The sequence below is a fragment of the Chiloscyllium punctatum genome, chromosome 3, assembly GCF_047496795.1.
Source record: "Chiloscyllium punctatum isolate Juve2018m chromosome 3, sChiPun1.3, whole genome shotgun sequence".
Lineage (NCBI taxonomy): Eukaryota > Metazoa > Chordata > Chondrichthyes > Orectolobiformes > Hemiscylliidae > Chiloscyllium > Chiloscyllium punctatum.
In genome coordinates this window covers 85,349,391-85,367,189 of record NC_092741.1, presented here as the reverse complement: position 1 = coordinate 85,367,189, position 17,799 = coordinate 85,349,391, and the positions used below count along the sequence as shown (strand labels likewise).

At 38.4% G+C, this 17,799-nt stretch overlaps 1 protein-coding gene across 3 annotated transcripts in view; it reads right to left on the bottom strand.

The window, feature by feature from the left end:
* Nucleotides 1-17,799, bottom strand: part of pkib (protein kinase (cAMP-dependent, catalytic) inhibitor beta) — a 79,771-nt gene that overhangs the window by 34,336 nt on the left and 27,636 nt on the right. Inside the window, exon 1 of one of the 3 annotated variants that reach the window (XM_072555934.1) lies at nucleotides 4,387-4,474. The exons of the other annotated variants lie outside the window; for them this stretch is intronic. The gene's annotated coding sequence lies outside the window, so the exon portion shown is untranslated. Of the gene's footprint in view, nucleotides 1-4,386; nucleotides 4,475-17,799 lie in introns of those variants that run through there. 3 annotated transcript variants of the gene reach the window in all.

The following is a 17,799-nucleotide window of genomic DNA, read 5'->3' as shown; positions in this document are numbered from 1 at the left end:
GAATTGTTATTCTTGCAAATTGTCTTGATGAGTACAAGATAAAAATCTTTGACAAAATGTCTTTTTGCAACAATAGTCAAGTTCTGTACTGCCAAACAACAATTTGAATGGAGATGCTGTCTTTCAGTTCAGATGCTTAGGAGGGTGGTAGCATAATGATATTATTTCTGTCCCAATAATCCAGAGACCCAGCTAATGCTCTGGGAACACTATGGCAGATGGTGAAATTTGAGGCAATGAAAATTTGGAATAAAAAAAGACAACTAGCTTAATGTAACCATCTTTGGTTGCTGTAAAAACTCATCTGTTTCAGTAATGTACTTTAGTGACGGAAATCTGTCATCCTTATCTGGTCATCCTTATCTGTGACTCCAGACCCACAGCAATATGATTGACTCTTAACTTCCCTTTGGAATGCCCTCAGAAAGTCAGCTTATTCAAGTGACAATTAGAGATTGGCAATATATGTTGGCCCAGCCAATGGCACCCACAACCCACGAACAAATAAAGAATAAAGATGCTCAGTGAGATTTCAGCTCTCCTCTTTAGTAACGTAAAATATCTCATGAAGCTATTTGAAGAAAAGTAGACTTGAATATTTATCTCTATTTTGCAAAATAAAATATCTGATCATTATCACATTGCTGTTTATGGGAGCTTCTTTCGTACAAATTGACCATTGCGTTTCTATATTGCAACAGTAATTACTATTCAAAAGTACTTCATTGGCTTTAAAGTGCTTTGAAACATCTGGTGATTTTGAACAATGCGATATAAATGGAATATTTCTTTCTATATCAGTGATGAAGACAGTAAAGTCTTTGGGGTTACAGCATTAAATAGGCCTGTAAGAACTGTAAGAGTAGCTTGTAGAGATAATTTGTTGGAATTCTGTAAATAATTATTGCTGTTAATAATAGTAAATTAAGAAAGATGTAAAATAATATGTCAAATCTCTCTGTTAATGAAGCTCATCATTATGAAATGGCTGACCCTGAGCAAGATCGACAATCTAGAAAGAATATGCTATTAGAATAAATTTGTAAGTCATCATTATCTAGAATATTCTGTGATTGCATTTCTCTCAATGACCTTTGTTGAAGATCAGACCAAACAGCTCACATCTAAAACAATGACGGGTAGATGTGTCAGATACCAAAATAAATTACAGTTACATGCAGACGGGGTTACATGAAGGAATTAACTGTGAATAGCGTCTTGGACTAAGTCTAAAAAGATACAATCACAAACAGATCACGTTTCTAACAAACAGATCTCCAAGATTGTATTCAAAGGCTTGCTCGTATGTGGTCTAACGCAGAAGAAACCAGAAGGCCCTGCTTGAAATGATAAGAAGATGGAAAACCAATGAAGAGAGATCAATGAAATGGAACTGGACTTGCATGTTAAGCCATTCAAGTTTGATACATGAAACAGAGCTTGAGTTTATTATCTAATTTCAGAAGTTATTGCACTTCACAAATTTATGCCAAAGATGTGGTTCCGGTCTCATCTCTGTAATTATTTCATATTAGGATCTCATAGAATGGAGTTATTCTTCACAAAGTAAATTCCTCATAGAAGTAAAGGAATTACATTTCATCGGTTTAATATTGAGGATTTATGAAGAGAAAGTGCCTTTGTCGTTTTTGATCCTTTCGGGAATAATGAAGTCTATAATTATGTAAATAATTTGTTCAAAAATTGATCATGACCAGACCTTGCACACAATCAAGCCCCAGTTTGGTGGGAAATCTATCCAAGGGGGGTACAGCATAGCTGGGGAAAAGCTGGCTGCATATCAATTTACACAGGACTTTGAATAGGAATTGTAGCACTGGCAAAATCCAGTCTGAATGCTCAGACTGAGGTCAGGAAGCTTCAACTCCATACTGTATAAACAGTTTGGTGCCACACTAGCTCTGAACACAAGAAGCTCGCAGGCTGTCACAACAGTCCAGTAATCTATCTTCTCACAGATTGTCAGAATCGGAGTACAAACTTTCTGTTCTTTTTCAGGATAACAACACTTACACTCCCAACACTACCAATCCATGAGAGCCCTTGCTATTTTTTTTGTCAGCCAGTCAACCAAGATTATAGCTTCCCCATGCTGAGATGGTACGGCAGAGTTCAAAATCAGGCCTCCTTGGTTCAGAATACTCGAGGACATTTTATAAGAACAAATGTGGTCTGCTCCACTGACACTCAACAGGCTTCCATCAACCATGCAGCAGACTGTAGTGGTGAGCTCTGCCAACTACCAGTTGCTGGTAGTTGGTATCCAGAGTTCACAACAACTGAAGACTTTCCTACTTGTGGTCCCAGTGCCTGCATACTTCACAGATTACAACAATTTCCTCAGTAAGCACTTGCACACATTCAACCAGCAGAAAATAATTCACAAGTGCCCGCAAGTTGTTCAATTTCCCACTATTGAGGAGTTTCCTTCCCTTTGTGCTGCTTAAAGTTGACTGGCATAATATTCTGCCCACTCATCTTGCTTCTGGCCCACCTTTGCTAACTCCTTCACCTGAAGTTCTGTGGATGCCATTTTGGTACTAAACCATGGAAATAGCACCAAAATTACTGCAGCTCTCGAATCTCATGTTGTGTCCTCACTTGTTAAGTTGTGAACAACTACAATTGCGATAACTTTCATACTGGCCTCCCTACCTCAATTGGCCCAAATAAAGACATTTAATTAAAAGGACAGTTAATTCTTTTTATATTACTGTCCCTACCACTCTTGACTCACTAATTGCCTCCCTTTTATATGCACAGAGGATAAGTGCTGCTACACAATACTGTTGCCTAGCAACAAACGTTTTCTATTTCTCATGCAGGTTTTGTAAATGGAAACCGTTTGTAATCATCACAACCTTTCTTTTAACAAACACAAATATTGGAAAATGCAATTCCTTCCAACTGTTTATGCCTTTCAAGGTTCATCCAAAATGAAGAATAAAACCTAATAATAATAATAAAATGAATATGGGACATCTACATATAATAAATGTAATGAAGGAATTTTCTTTAACAGAAGTCAAGCTTATATTATTTGAATATTGCTCAATATTTTCTGCTGGATTAGGAACTTTTAATGTGCACAATCTTAAAAGTACTCTATTTGGTTACTCTGATCTATAATTAACCATTTGTTTTGTGTCTTTTTATGTGATAAAGATGATTGTTGATTATAAAAGAAATGGTTTATAACAAAGTCTGAATTCAATGTTTTAACTTAAACGCAATATTACTGATAACATATACCACGTTTATAGGCCATTCTACCCCTTGAAGTTTCACCTCCTTTCATTAGGTGATGGCCAATCAGATATGGTTAGGGTTAAGCTTATGGCTTGTACTGCACATTGAGGGACAGTATTCCAAACACTGATAGAAGAACTATCTCATCTCTGTTGTTAGCATCCAGTTCAGAACAATTAACATTTACAGAGAAATCTGAAACCTCATTTTAAGTCAGTAAAGCTATAGGCCAAGCTTTCACATCCTTTTAAACAAAATGCAAACTTTATTTTACATAGTACAATTCTTTTTATTCTTACATTGGATGAAGCAAACAGTATTGTCATTCACAATTTATTGAACAACCTTAGCTCAAAATAAGTTCTGTACAAATATATTTTATTCAGGAAACAAAATAATGAAGGATGAACCACATATAAACCATATAAACCATAGTGCAACTACAAAACAGACAGTCCAACAGCAATTTTTTTAAAAGTTGAGGTTAAAATGACTTGACTGAAATTGGCTTTCAGCAAGACCCAGAACTACTGGATTAATTAAAAGACTCATTTAAACAGATGTTGTTCACTGCCTTACAGCTAAAGCAGTTGTAGAAAGCAGGTTTCCCCAGAGCAGTTTTGAAATAAAGAAATACTACTAACATTGTGGAAAGAGATTGCATGAAAACTTTAAAATGGGTAAAAAAAAACATCATGAAGAGAATTTCCCTCAAATAAATTATGTCCTGAGAACCATAAATAAAAATGTTGAAAATCAAATAATTCACATTTGTGAAGGATTTACCTTATTAAGCACATAGAGTATACTGTTGGGTAGTCATATTCCAGAAGTAGGAAAAAATAATAATACCATATCTTCATATATATAGACAAGTAGAAAAATTCAAAGCAAATCTGTACTCTAATTATAGGTTCAAGTAACATCATTAACTTTTTCAAGTTTTTCATTCATAAGCTTCTGATGTTCAAACTCTTTCATTCAAGCTTTTATTTTAAGAATGCTTAATCGCGCAAACAATTATTTTTATAAGTTAATATAAGAATAGAAAACCAGGCACAATACTTATATGTTTTTCATTACTCATCTGATGATAGCAATAGAGAACTGACTCACCTAACGAGATAAACTTAACTCTGGTCTCCCTTTCTTTGAAGCGATCTTACTGGAAATGTTTGGCAAAGACTGCTGTTTATTGCAGGTGCTGATGGACTAAAAGTGCCCTTGAATGATTCGTGTAAACTGTGCTTACCTATCAAGTATTAAATTACATTGCCTGACTGTACCTCCTCTCTCAGTTACTGCTAAAGGCACTAATTAGATTCCAAGTCTCTTTTAATAATAACAAGAAAAAATATGCTACAACTGTAAAACATCAATTAAGTACCAATATTCTAAAACAGCTGTAAATTTTGCAAAAGGACTGGGTGTAGTTAGTTGATGTAGCTTGACTGTATACTTCAAAGAACTATTTTTTATAATAAACTTCATTTTCTCTTGTACAAATCCACTTTCCAGAAATCAATTTTGAATTTCATTGCTTCAGAAAATATACTTACAATAACAGAAAAAAATTGGGTTGGTTTTCAGCTGCAGGCTAAAGCTGCCTTATTTGGCAGCTGTCCTATCACTTTTACTTATAATGAAACATTCCAGGAACAACACCTGCTGAGATGCTGCTATGTTAACACTTCTAAAACAACCCATTGAACTGCAATAACCTTGTTGTCAATAGTGTGAGTATTTTCACAAACAAATGTTAGGTTATCAACTGGAGTGAATACAGGTTAATTGATAGAAATGATTAACGTATTAGAAACAAGATTTACTTGTCTCAAAAGCTTGGATCTTTTGGTATAATAAATGAAAAGAATAAACATCACTGGCAGTCATCAATAATTTAGAGAAGTTAAATCTCAGTAACAAAGATGTAGTGTTCTAATGGTGAACTTTTGTTTTAAAAGGAAGCTACGTAATTGTATCTTGTATTCTCTATGCACAGTGCCTTTTGGAAATATCTTGGTATGTCTGGTTTTGGAGCTGGGAAAATGGTAAACACCCTTGTGTTGAGAAATAATTTCTCTAAATGCAACCTCACACATCTGCTCACATCATGTCAACAGGCTTCACAGAACCAGAGGACTATGTTTGAAAATCTTGCTGCTTATGTGTGCCTGCAGTTTAGCATAGAAACTAAGGAAAGACTCAGATAAATAAGTGAACAGGATATTAATTTCAATCAAATCATGGAATAAGTGCATAGAACAATAGGTTGCACTCAAGTCGCTATGACAGACCTGTTTTTAACCTCTTCTATGCAAATGAAAACTGATTTCAAACCCTTGGGCCTGGATCTTTGCTTTGGAGAGTCGAGGATATTCACAGAGCAATAAAAACCCAATGTGGGGAAAAAATGCCACAGCGAGTCTAATATTTGCTCCAAGATGGAAGTTTGGAATGTATGGTTCTTAAGGGGAATTCGGTCCACTGATTCCAGAAAGAGTTTAGAGGCAGGTATAGGGTGTCTGCAGCGTATGGAAGGAGATCTGTGAACGGCTAGCCTCAGTGACCTGGGACTTCATTGCCACTGTTAACTCAAAAAAACCCTTCAGTCTTCACCCCCTCACTCAATAACGCCATACTCTCCATTCCCTATTCATGGCAACGAATGCTCAACTCACTTCTACCTTTCCACATTATAGCTCTTCATGATCCCAGTGGAACCCTATGTCCCTCCACTTGCCCCATGGCCTTCTATACCCCCTTGCCAATTTATGCTAAAGTATACTCTCACCCACCACCCTTTGCCACTACACTCTTCATGCCAACTCATTCAGTATCCAAAAGGGACACAGTTCAGAACTTATGCCATATTCAACTTTCTTCAAATCCTAATGAAAAACAAGTATTTGCGTTCATAGTGCCAGTTAAGCCTCTTAGTAAGACTTAGATCTATCAATCAAGCTATGAACTGACAGCCACATCGCAGTGATAAGGTTGTCAAATTCATCGTGCATAATAAACCCAATAATGATAGTCCTTAGGCTTATGTCAATAGAGTGAAATAGCAAACTTCTTTTTACACTACAGATAGACTTTAGAAAAAAATAAAGTCCAAGACAGTTAAATTCCTTGACAGCTTGACAGTTCAATAAACTTGACAGCTCCAATGAGCATGTAATAATTCTAATGAGCTTAACAGTTGCCTTGACAATTTGCCAGTTCCTTTGACAAACTTAGTTAGAATTAACTTAAGTATTTATTATTTATATACATGTCCACTTCTAACTACTCCAAAGGCTCTTCAGTTTTTGTAAAAGCTATCAGACTTCTGCTAAAGGGCATCTTATTCTGTCCCAAAGATGGCCTGGGCCTATCCAGATGGTAAGTTTACCTCTCTGAAAGGGTACCATATGCCTCTAAGAAATGCTAGCAGCTTTAGGCTTTTTCCGATTATGTTTAAGACACCTCATGGGAAAAAAATGGATTATTTGAAAGTAACTTCACTTTAGCATATGCAGCTTCTTCAAAAACCATGAACATACAAATGTAATCCACCTTCATTTTTCACTGGCCTTAATAGTGGGTACCTAGTTTGCACAGACTTTGTTACTGTTTTGGTTAAGACAGTGACCCTCTTCCTCATTACAAAACTTCAGGCTTTAGCATCCAGTTAGTGTGTGACTACAGGTATTGGTGATGTCACGAATGTGGTGGTCATATTTGCTTATGTGGACTTGTAAGAATCATATATTCCTGGACTTAATGGCATATTCTGCACAATGCCTAGTACTTTAAGAGTCACAGTGTACAAAGAGATTTATCCAAACATTCACTCTTCCTAAAAGAAAGGAAACTAAATGCATGCCCTATCATCTGAAAGTATTTGACATAGTCCATAGAAAAAAATGATCAATCGTGGGGATAAAAACCTGTACTTTCTAGACTCTTCCAACTTTGTCTATTCTACTTCATTTTAGCCAGTCCCTCAGATTGAGGAAGATATCCTTCCAACCTGGTTTGATGGGTTCGGAGATGGCAGATAAGTTCAATGCACAATCTGCAGATGCTGCCACCTGCAGCCAGGGGATGCTTGAAGAGTTGGGTAGATGGATAGTTTGGACGTTTATGTGCTCTCTTGGATGATTTGACTTCACCTCTACACATCTCCAATGAAGTCGGCTGATGTGTGTGACTCCTTCCCAAACAAGACTTCTCCATCTTGATTAGTTTCAAGTCAGGACCCCCATGAATCAGCAGCTGTGTTTGACCTCTTCAGGAATGATCTTATGATATCAGCAAAGTGTTTCCACTTTGCTTCCTGATATGACTGAGCTCTCGACAGAACACAGCTGCTTTATGAGCCTGATGTTAGGTATATGGCCAACATATTCCACATAAAATTGTAGAATTACTTGGTGAAGCTGAGTTTGACTGAACAGCACCTTGATGCTGGTTGTTTTAACTTGGGAGAGGGTGTTGTGGTTGGTTTAGTGTTTTTGCCTCTGGGTTTAGAGGAGCATTTGAAGAATTGGTGACACTGCTCTAGTGCTTTGAGGTACCTGCTATAGGTCACTCAAGCCACCAAAACATTTAACAGCATTGAAATCACTGCTGCTCATTAAACCAAGACCCTAGTCTAGGGTTTATGATCCTAGTCATCAAATACATTTTTCCTCAGTCTGTCCCTATACACACAATACACAAATAGTCTTGAAGTAGTTCAGATCTTCTGATAGTATGTGTATGGATTGGTGTTGGCTATTTGTCTGGTATCTGCTGTTTGCTAAAGTGCATTTGACTCTCTCGGGAATATTGGTGCCATAATAACTGCTGCTACTGTGGTCATTGTTGCTGCTGGTCCATTGCATTTGTAGTGGAATGGCTGACCTCTGGGACTGGTGGTTCTTCAAATTATGATTCAGTTGGCAAAATCAAATTTGCCTCAGTAGGTTTATTCTGTAAAAATGCACGTTTTCTAGTTATACATATAGATCTGCAAGGAGACCTGTTGAAAGAGAAGCATTTCTTCCAAAAGGGGGCATTAAGCTAAGTGTTAAAGAGGCCTAAATTTATATCTAGATTTTGGTTCCTCTCGGTAAGGTCCATTTTATTAAAATTAAGCTGTTTTCAATTGAATTTTGACCCTTTTGTGTTTTACTGACACCGTGGGGTGGTAGAGGGGTAACTTTCAAGCATCTTTATGCTGTCCATAAATGCTTTCTTACGACAGTAACAAGTGAATTTGAAAAGCAATGTCATAACTGGGCTTAAAACAGTATTTAAAATTGGCGATCAGGTTTCAGGGACGTTTAAGTACATTGGGCTGGTATTAGAACATAGAACATAGAACAGTACAGCACAGAACAGGCCCTTCAGCCCACGATGTTGTGCTGACCAAAATTATTATCCTCATGCTTTCAAACTTTGTATCATTAGTAAATCTTGAAATTTTTCTTTGCATTCTCATATCCAAGTCATTTTAATCTTTGTCATTAGGAGTCTCTATCTTCTGTTTGATCACTTCCATTATTATATACATTCTCATACACGCTGAGTATTCTAGAACTTGCAGTTTCATTTTTTTGTCCACCACTATTTTTTCTTGTGCTGTATTTCAAAGAGAAATGACAATCCAAGTGTGTCAAACTAATTAGTGTCGGATGTTTGGTAGCAAACTATAAAATGGTTACAGTTACAGTTGCATGTAAACAATTATCTACAGTTAACCATTTGGTTAAAACGGTGACCCTCTCCCTCATTACAAAAATTTTCAGGAGCATTTCAAAATTTCGTTCTACTATAAAGGGACAATGATAACATTTTAAAGATATGAAGAAGCAGTTGGTTTTTCCACATCGCCCTTCAGCGTTTGATAGATGAAGGAAGTGAGTAGCAGAGCTATTCAGGACCATGAGGGAACTAAGCACAATTTGCAATCTAGGGCAGCTCACCACAAAATGTTGCCTACCCCTAGGAAAGGATGGAAAAAGAAATATGCAAAAAAAAATCAAGAATATTTGAATACTGAGAAGGCCACCTAGGCTCAGCAAACCTGTCTCCATTTGTCCACAGATCTCATTTAACCACTTCTCACGATATCCCTAAATCCAAGTACTGGAAATTGCCTTTGCTGGAATAATTCCAAATTGATTCATAGCTGTGATCTGAAACTATGACCTAAGGAACTGATACATCAAATTTGCAGAACAATTGGAATAGGTTGTGCTTTGACTTGGAAAACAACTCCTTCATCTTGCCAGGTTCACATCAATTTAAAATTTCCAGCTCCTGGCATCCCGTGCAGTGTCAATTCAGATGTGCTTCTACCTCAATCCTGTTGTGATATTCACTTCAGTGTTATAGTGAATGAAAGAAAATATATAATTATATTTTGCAACACTCCTAAGATAATTTTAGTAATATTCATGGAGTAAGGAATGATAATCAAAACATTATAAAATCTTTGCACTCTCTAAAAGTGCCATTAATTATCACTTAAACAGGTGAGAAAGGATGTCAATTTAATATCTAAAGACACAGCCATAGCGCAGTATTCCAATGCTGTACTTGGGCTGGCCACACAATATGCCGAGGCTCATCATCACCAATATTTCTCCGTTTGCTCTCTGTCACTCTATCAGCAAGGTCACAAGCTCCTTTATATGATGAGGGAGAGCTTTACTTGACTCAGTTCTACAGAGAATTGGGAGGAGCAGATATATGGCATTGTCAGGGTTGCAAGATTCCCAGTGTCACAAAGCAGCCATCAATAGCTCACACATTACTCTATGGGCACACCTCAAGGGAGAGCTGAACAGAAACAGCAGAAGGTTCTATTCCCTTAACATGAAGTTGGTGTGCAACTGCAAGGTTATCATGTCAGTGAATTCCTGTTACTAAGTCTAACCTACCTAACCCTATTGTAGAAGCCATGATGCTTTTATCCTAAAACAGTCAGCTGTACCTGCCATATTTCTCACAGTGGAAATTATGTACCATTAAGAATATTTCTCAGAAGTAATCACTCTCGCTTAATCTTAAAACACGTTTGGCAAATGTCCCAACAGCCATGATTTGGAAAAATGGACAAATACCTGAGAATAAATTCAGCCTGTATAATGCCAACTCAGAAACTTAAATAATTTTTAATTCACTGTTGAAGGTAGATTCAGCATGTTGACTGCCCAGTCTGCATTTTTTTTTACAGCTTTGTCAGCCTGCATTTGTTGTTCATATAGCAAGCTGGAATCAGCTGTATTTTAACCTGCAGCAACTAGCTGCTAGATTCCATATAACTGCACAGGTATGATTTGCCTGAATACAGTAAAATAGGCTGGCATGGTGGCTCAGTGGTTAGCAGTGCTGCCTCACAGCAGCAGGGACCTGGGTTCGATTTCAGCCTCAGGTGACTGACTGTGTGCAGTTTGCACATTCTCCCCATGTCTGCGCAGGCTTCCTCCGGGTGCTCCGATTTCCTCCCACAATCCAAAACTTAGGTGAATTGGCCATGCTAAATTGCCCATAGCGTTCAGGGATGCGTAGGTTAGGGGGTAAATGTAGAGGAACGGGTTTGGGCAAAATATTCTTCGGAGGGTCAGTGTGGATTTGTAGGGCCAAAGGACCTGTTTCCACGCTGTAGAGATTCTAATCTAGAGGCCCAATTGGTCCATGCTTGTGATTTTGTTTCACATCAGCATCATCCTTAATAAAAACTGAAAGAACTGCAGATTCTGGAAATCAGAAACAAAAACAAAAGTTGCTGGAAAAGCTCAGCAGGTCTGGCAGCATCCGTGGAGAGAAATAAGAGTTAACCTTGTGGGTCCAGTGACCCTTCCTTAGAACAGGAGGAAAGGTCTGAACCTGAAGTTCTGAGGAAGGGTCACTGGACCCAAAAGGTTAATTCTGATTTCTCTCTGCAGATGCTGCCAGATCTGTCGAGCTTTTCCAGTATTTCCTGTTTTTTTTCAGCATCATCTTTTCCTGTTATATTTCATCCTATCACCATACCTTCCTTCCTTCTGATTGATCTAGATTCCCATATGTGCTAATTGCCTTAACTATTCCTTAGATCTAGAATTCCATATTTTAATCATTCTCAGGAGAGATAAATTTCTCCTAAATTATTGATTGGATAGAAGCTGCTTGGTATTCATGATCTCTGAATCTGGAATTGTCTTGTTTGCATGTGGAGAGGAACATGATTTTTCTATCTCCAATTCAAGTGATGCAATCTGCTTGTAAACTTGAACATTGTCTGCTCATCTACACAACTGAAGCATACAACACAATACTAAGAACTCTCTGCTGATGGCTTTGGTATTCAATGAGGACCCCTGGTATACTCAAAGCTTTCATTGATTGTGACTAGCCCGTACTGTTTAATGGGCAGCTACTTCATTATTAGAGAGAGAATGTCAATTGAAAATATCTTCTCTCTGTCTATACCTTTGAACTCCTGGATCGTTTTAAAACCTTATTATCTCTTGGCCTTCCACATAAAAAGGTCTATTTTAGTGCTACAAAATGATAATCATTCACAGATTGTGCCAGCCACAATCTCATCTGGAATCACTTCAACACAATCATCATTGTGAATTATTGGGACAATGTTCTCCCCTGTGGTGTAATTCCATGATTGACAGAACCTTAGATCTACTTGCAGCACAGAAAAGCCACCAGGACAGTGCCAATGCTGGCCTGACAAATCCCTAACAAATTCAGTGACCCACAAGATCAAGTAATAGCCACACAAATGTACACAGAGGAATTGGGTCCACTTGTAAGAATAGGCTGGTTATGTGGATCACAAAATTGAAATGACAGCAGGATCTGCAGCAACATTTGCAGCTGCAGTCTTTCACTGGAACATCTTCCAAACCAAACATGCTGTGTATCTGTAGCAATTAGCTACAATTAATTTCCATCATACAGTGCAAAAATGTGGAGACAACATGATTCTGGGATTCACTAACGGAATTAAGCGATGTTGGTTAAAGGAAAATGACAATTCATTAACACTTCAATATTTTAACAAGGTGCAGTATAAATACCAGTTGACTCCCTTCACTTGGGACTGTGCATTCCTAAAATAAATAGCTGGTCACTATAAGTTTGCAGAATGGTAAGCCCGTGTGGGTCAGTTACAACATTGCTCCAGATAGAAATATGGTGAAATAGACCATCCAGACGTTATCAGAATTTATTGGAAAGGGAAATTGGGTGAATCTTACAATGGGTTGGAAATCCTTTTCCAGCAAGTTATAGATTGTGATCCCTTCAAATGATCCTATTCCTGCTGAGTCTACCAAAATTACTTTTAAGGCCATCTTTAAACTTAATTTTCAGTGGGTTTTGTAGGAGGTACTAAATAATTTTGTTAGTCCCAGTGCCAAACTACACATCAACAAATTTTATGAACAGTTATTTTTATCAAATGTCAGGTTCCTAACTTACACGACGGTTGGAGGAAGAGCGCCTCATCTTCCGCCTAGGAACCCTCCAACCACAAGGGATGAACTCAGATTTCTCCAGTTTCCTCATTTCCCCTCCCCCCACCTTGTCTCAGTCAAATCCCTCGAACTCAGCACCACCTTCCTAACCTGCAATCTTCTTCCTGACCTCTCCGCCCCCACCCCACTCCGGCCTATCACCCTTACCTTGACCTCCTTCCACCTATCACATTTCCAACGCCCCTCCCCCAAGTCCCTCCTCCCTACCTTTTTATCTTAGCCTGCTGGACACACTTTCCTCATTCCTGAAGAAGAGCTTATGCCCGAAACGTTGATTCTCCTGTTCCTTGGATGCTGCCTGACCTGCTGCACTTTTCTAGCAACACATTTTCAGCTCCTAACTTAAATATTCAAATGTCTATTGTCTATGGATATCTACAAAAGACCCAATAACTTAGCTGTGACATCAGTTTTTATGCAGATTGAACAAAGGATACTTCATTGATAGGCTTTGTGCCCACTGTAGATGGTAAATAGGCACAACACATCTCTTCGACACAATGTTCCTGTACTGGCACTTCCATTCTTACAAAATTGACCAAAAATCTGAAATAACAAATAGCACGAATCGTTCACTGCTTTCCATCAGTAGTGCCTTCAGTATAACTTGAATGCAACACATTTTGCTGCCACCTGAAGCCACTTTCAACTTAGTGCCAATGTTGCCAACAAAACCGTAATGTCTTTTGCAGTATATTTTAAATACAGAACAGTCACCATAGATTTGGGTGAGTACTAACTCTGTTTCATCTTTGTAGCTGATTGTGTCCAGATGCAAGGAAAGAGATGAATTGCGCAAGGTGAAATGATAAAGTTATTAAATAAACAATTTGCATTTCTTTCACAAATGAAAATACAGGTGAGCTAAAGGTTGGAATTGTTGGAGATAATTTTAGAAAATGAGTTAGCTCTCCAAAGGTTAGGAAAATGTAAATGCAAATTACTTGGCTTGATGGCATTTATTTCAATCTGTTGAAGAAATTACAAGAGACAGCAAGAGGCTCTAGTCACAGCTTTACGAAATATTGCAAATTATGGCAAAGGACTGGAGGGTAGTGAATGCAAATCTCTTCAAGAAGAGAAAAAGAGAGAAATTCCGAATAGTAATAGGCCAGTTTAACTAATGTTGTGACCGATTTCCTAATATTCATCATCAGCGATTTAAATTAATGCAAATTTAACAAGTCATGAATTAATCAAGGCCAGCTGGGATGGATTTAGGCAAATTATATCAGAGATTCTGATCAACATTTTTGCGGAGGTGACTCATTAGACGAATATTGAGTTTAAATTGCTGTAGTGTAACAATTTCACAGCAGCATTCAGTAAAGGTCTGCTGGGGAAGTTCAGGTACAGTGCTGTGTTGCAGCATAAATTGAACAGGAGACAATTATGAGAAATGGATGTTGCTCAGAAAAGTGAACTGTTTCAAGATATTTTATTAATTAACAGGGTGTGTGTCAATGGCCAGGCCAGCAATTTTTGCCCATCCCTAATTGCCCTTGAAGGTGGTGAACTGTCTTCTTAAATAACTGAAGTCCATAGTATGTGGGTACATTCAGTGCTGTCTGTAAGGGAATTTCAGGATTATAACCAAGTGACAGTGAAGGAATGATGATACAGTTCCAAGTCAGGATGGTCCATGGCTTGGAGAAAAACCGTGGAGGTGTTGATTCTCCCATGCAGCTGCTTGTGGACGGCACGGTGGCACAGTGGTTAGCACTGCTACCTCACAGCGCCAGAGACCTGAGTTCAATTCCCACCTCAAGTGACTGACTGTGTAGAGTTTGCACATTCTCCCTGTGTCTGTGTGGGTTTCCTCACACAGTCCAAAAATGTGCAGGTTAGGTGAATTGGCCATGCTAAATTGCCCATTGTGTTAGGTAAAGGGGTTCAAAGTCTGGGAGAAGATTTGTAGCTCGGGTGCTCGTTGTTGTGGTTCTGTTCACCGAGCTGGGAATTTGTGTTGCAAACGTTTCATCCCCTGTCTAGGTGACATCCTCAGTGCTTGGGAGCCTCCTGTGAAGCGCTTCTGTGATGTTTCTTCTGGCATTTATAGTGGCTTGTCTCTGCCGCTTCCAGTTGTCAGTTCCAGCTGTCTGCTGCAGTGGCCGGTATATTGGGTCCAGGTCGATGTGTTTGTTGATAGAATCTGTGGATGAGTGCCATGCCTCTAGGAATTCCCCGGCTGTTCTCTGTTTGGCTTGTCCTATAATAGTAGTGTTGTCCCAGTCGAATTAATTTGCTTGTCATCTGCGTGTGTGGCTACTAAGGATAGTTGGTCGTGTCGTTTCATGGCTAGTTGGTGTTCATGGATGCAGATCGTTAGCTGTCTTCCTGTTTGTCCTATGTAGTGTTTTGTGCAGTCCTTGCATGGGATTTTGTACACGATATTGGTTTTGCTCATGCTGGATACTGGGTCCTTTGTTCTGGTGAGTTCTGGTAAAGGGGTAAATGTAGGGGAATGGGTCTGGGTGGGTTGCGGATCTGTGTGGACTTGTTGTGCCAAAGGGCCTGTTTCCCCACTGTAAGTAATCTAATCTGTTCTTCTCTTCCTGGTTACAGGAGGTCATTGGTTTTGGCAGGTTATATCGGAGGAACCTCAGAGCATTATTGCAGTGAAACTAGATGGGACACACATCTGCCACTTGCATCAGTATGGAGAGGAAATGTTGATGGTTCTGGATAGGGTGATAATCAAATGGACTATTTTGTCCTAGATGGCATCAAGCATCGTGAGATTTGTTGAAGTTGCACTCATCCAGTAAAATGGAATGTATTCCATCACACTCTTGTAAATGGTGGACATGCTTTGAGAGGTTTAGGAGCTGAGCTGCATACATCAGAATTCTTGTAGCTGGTCTGTTTCAGTTTCAAGGTTAATGGTAAGTGTCAGGATGTTGATATGACCTTAAAAATAAGATGCATGAGTAGGCTATACTGCCCTTTGATTCTGCTTCACCATTTAATAAAGTCATTGATGATCTGCTGCCTTAACACCACGTTTCCACTAACCTGTTCCCAGTTTGTTTTCCTACCTGCCTTGGCCATAAACAAATTTAGTGAGCATACCTTCTAACCTTTCATCTAAATCATTTATGTAAATTCTAAAATGTTGGGGCCCCAGCACTGATCCCCATGGCACACCTTTCATTACTTTGTAACAACCAGAAAAATACCCATTTATGTCTTTCCATGACAATCTTTGCAATGCCTCAATAAATTCCTTCTGGAAACATAAGCACATATTCATAAAGTCATAGAATCCCTATAGTGTGGAAACAGGCCATTTGACCCAACAAGTCCACAATGACCTTCCAACCAAGACTCTACATTTACCCCAAAGAACTGTTCCTAAACTACATATCCCTGAACACTATGGGCAATTTAGCATGGTCAATTCACCTAACCTGCACATCTTTGAATTGTGGGAGGAAACAGGAACACTCAGAGGAAACCCACACAGACATGGGGAGAACAAGCACACTCCAGACAGACAGCTACCTGAGGCTGGAATCGAACTCAGGTCCCTAGCCCTGTGAGGCAGCAGTGCTAACCACTGAGCCACTGTGCTATCTACTTCCCTTTCACCACAACATCTATCACTCCATCTACAACCTTCATCATTCACTCCCTCCACTGATGCACAGTGGCAGATATGTGTAATGTCAAGATGCACTGCAGTAAGGTACAATGGTTCCTCCAACATTACTTTCCAAACCAATGACCTTTGCCAGTTAGGAGGACAAGGGCAGCAATTCCACAGGACTGTGAGTATCTGCAAGCTTTTTCTCCAAGCCATGACATCATTAATTCAAATTGGTTAACATGATTTCTCTTTTAACAAACCATGATGACTTGGCCTGCTTTCTGCAATTTATTGAAGTAGCCTGTTGTAGCCACATTCACAATAGCTTCTAATAATTTCCCAGATGTCAAATTAACTGGCTTACAGTTTCCTGCTATCTGTCTCCACCAATAAACAGCTTTTTGAAAAATGAATTACATTTACTATGCTCAATGTAACAGAACATTCCCTGAATCAAGGAAGTTTTTGAAAATTAAAACTATGCATCAATTATTTGATTAGCCAGTTATGTTAAGACCCTATCATGAAGTCTATCAAGACCTTTGTTAGCTCTCAGCTCCAAAAGTTTGCTCAGTCACACTTTTCTTGTGACTTTAATTTTTCTAAATTCCTTCCTACCCTCCATTTCCTGATTTACAGATATTTTGTGATGTTACTTGCAATTTCTGTTGTCAAGAGTGATGCAAAGTGCTAATTAAATTCATCTGCCATCTCATTATTTTCCATTATTAATTCCATAAACACACTTCATTAATTCACTCTTTCTTTGGATATGCCAAGAAAGCTTTGCTATCATTTTTATTTCTTGTTAACTTTCTCTCATACTCTAATTTTCACTTATTCTTTAGTTATTCTTTCTCCTTTACATTTCATCCAATTTTGAACTACCACCTGTCTTTTTGCAGTTTCTTTGCTTTTCCTTTAAGATTTATACGAGCTTTAACATTTTTAGTGAACCACAGATGGTGAGACATCCCTTCCAAACGTTCTTTCCCATTGGAATATATCTAATCTATGTATTTTGAAATATCCTTTAATGGCCTGCCACTGAATCTTTATTGACATTTCCCTTATTCAAATTTGCCTGTCCTGTTTAGCTAGCTCTGCTTTCATGCCTTCAAATGTTCATATTTAAGCTTAAAACATTAGTCTTGGATCCATTCTTCTCTCCCTCAAAATGAAGTAAAGTACAATCAAAGTCTGCTTGCTGCTATGTAGAGTCATCTTCACTGAGACCTTGATTATTCTTATTTCATTGCACAATACCAGTTTTGTTACAGCCTGCTTTTTGGTTGGTCAAAAAATATGCTATTCTCAGAAACTAGTTATAAAGTATTCTTCATCTAGGTTATTTTTGCCTATTTATTTTTTTTCCAATCCATTCATAAATTGGAATTATCCATCATCATTGTCATTCCTTCTTTATTC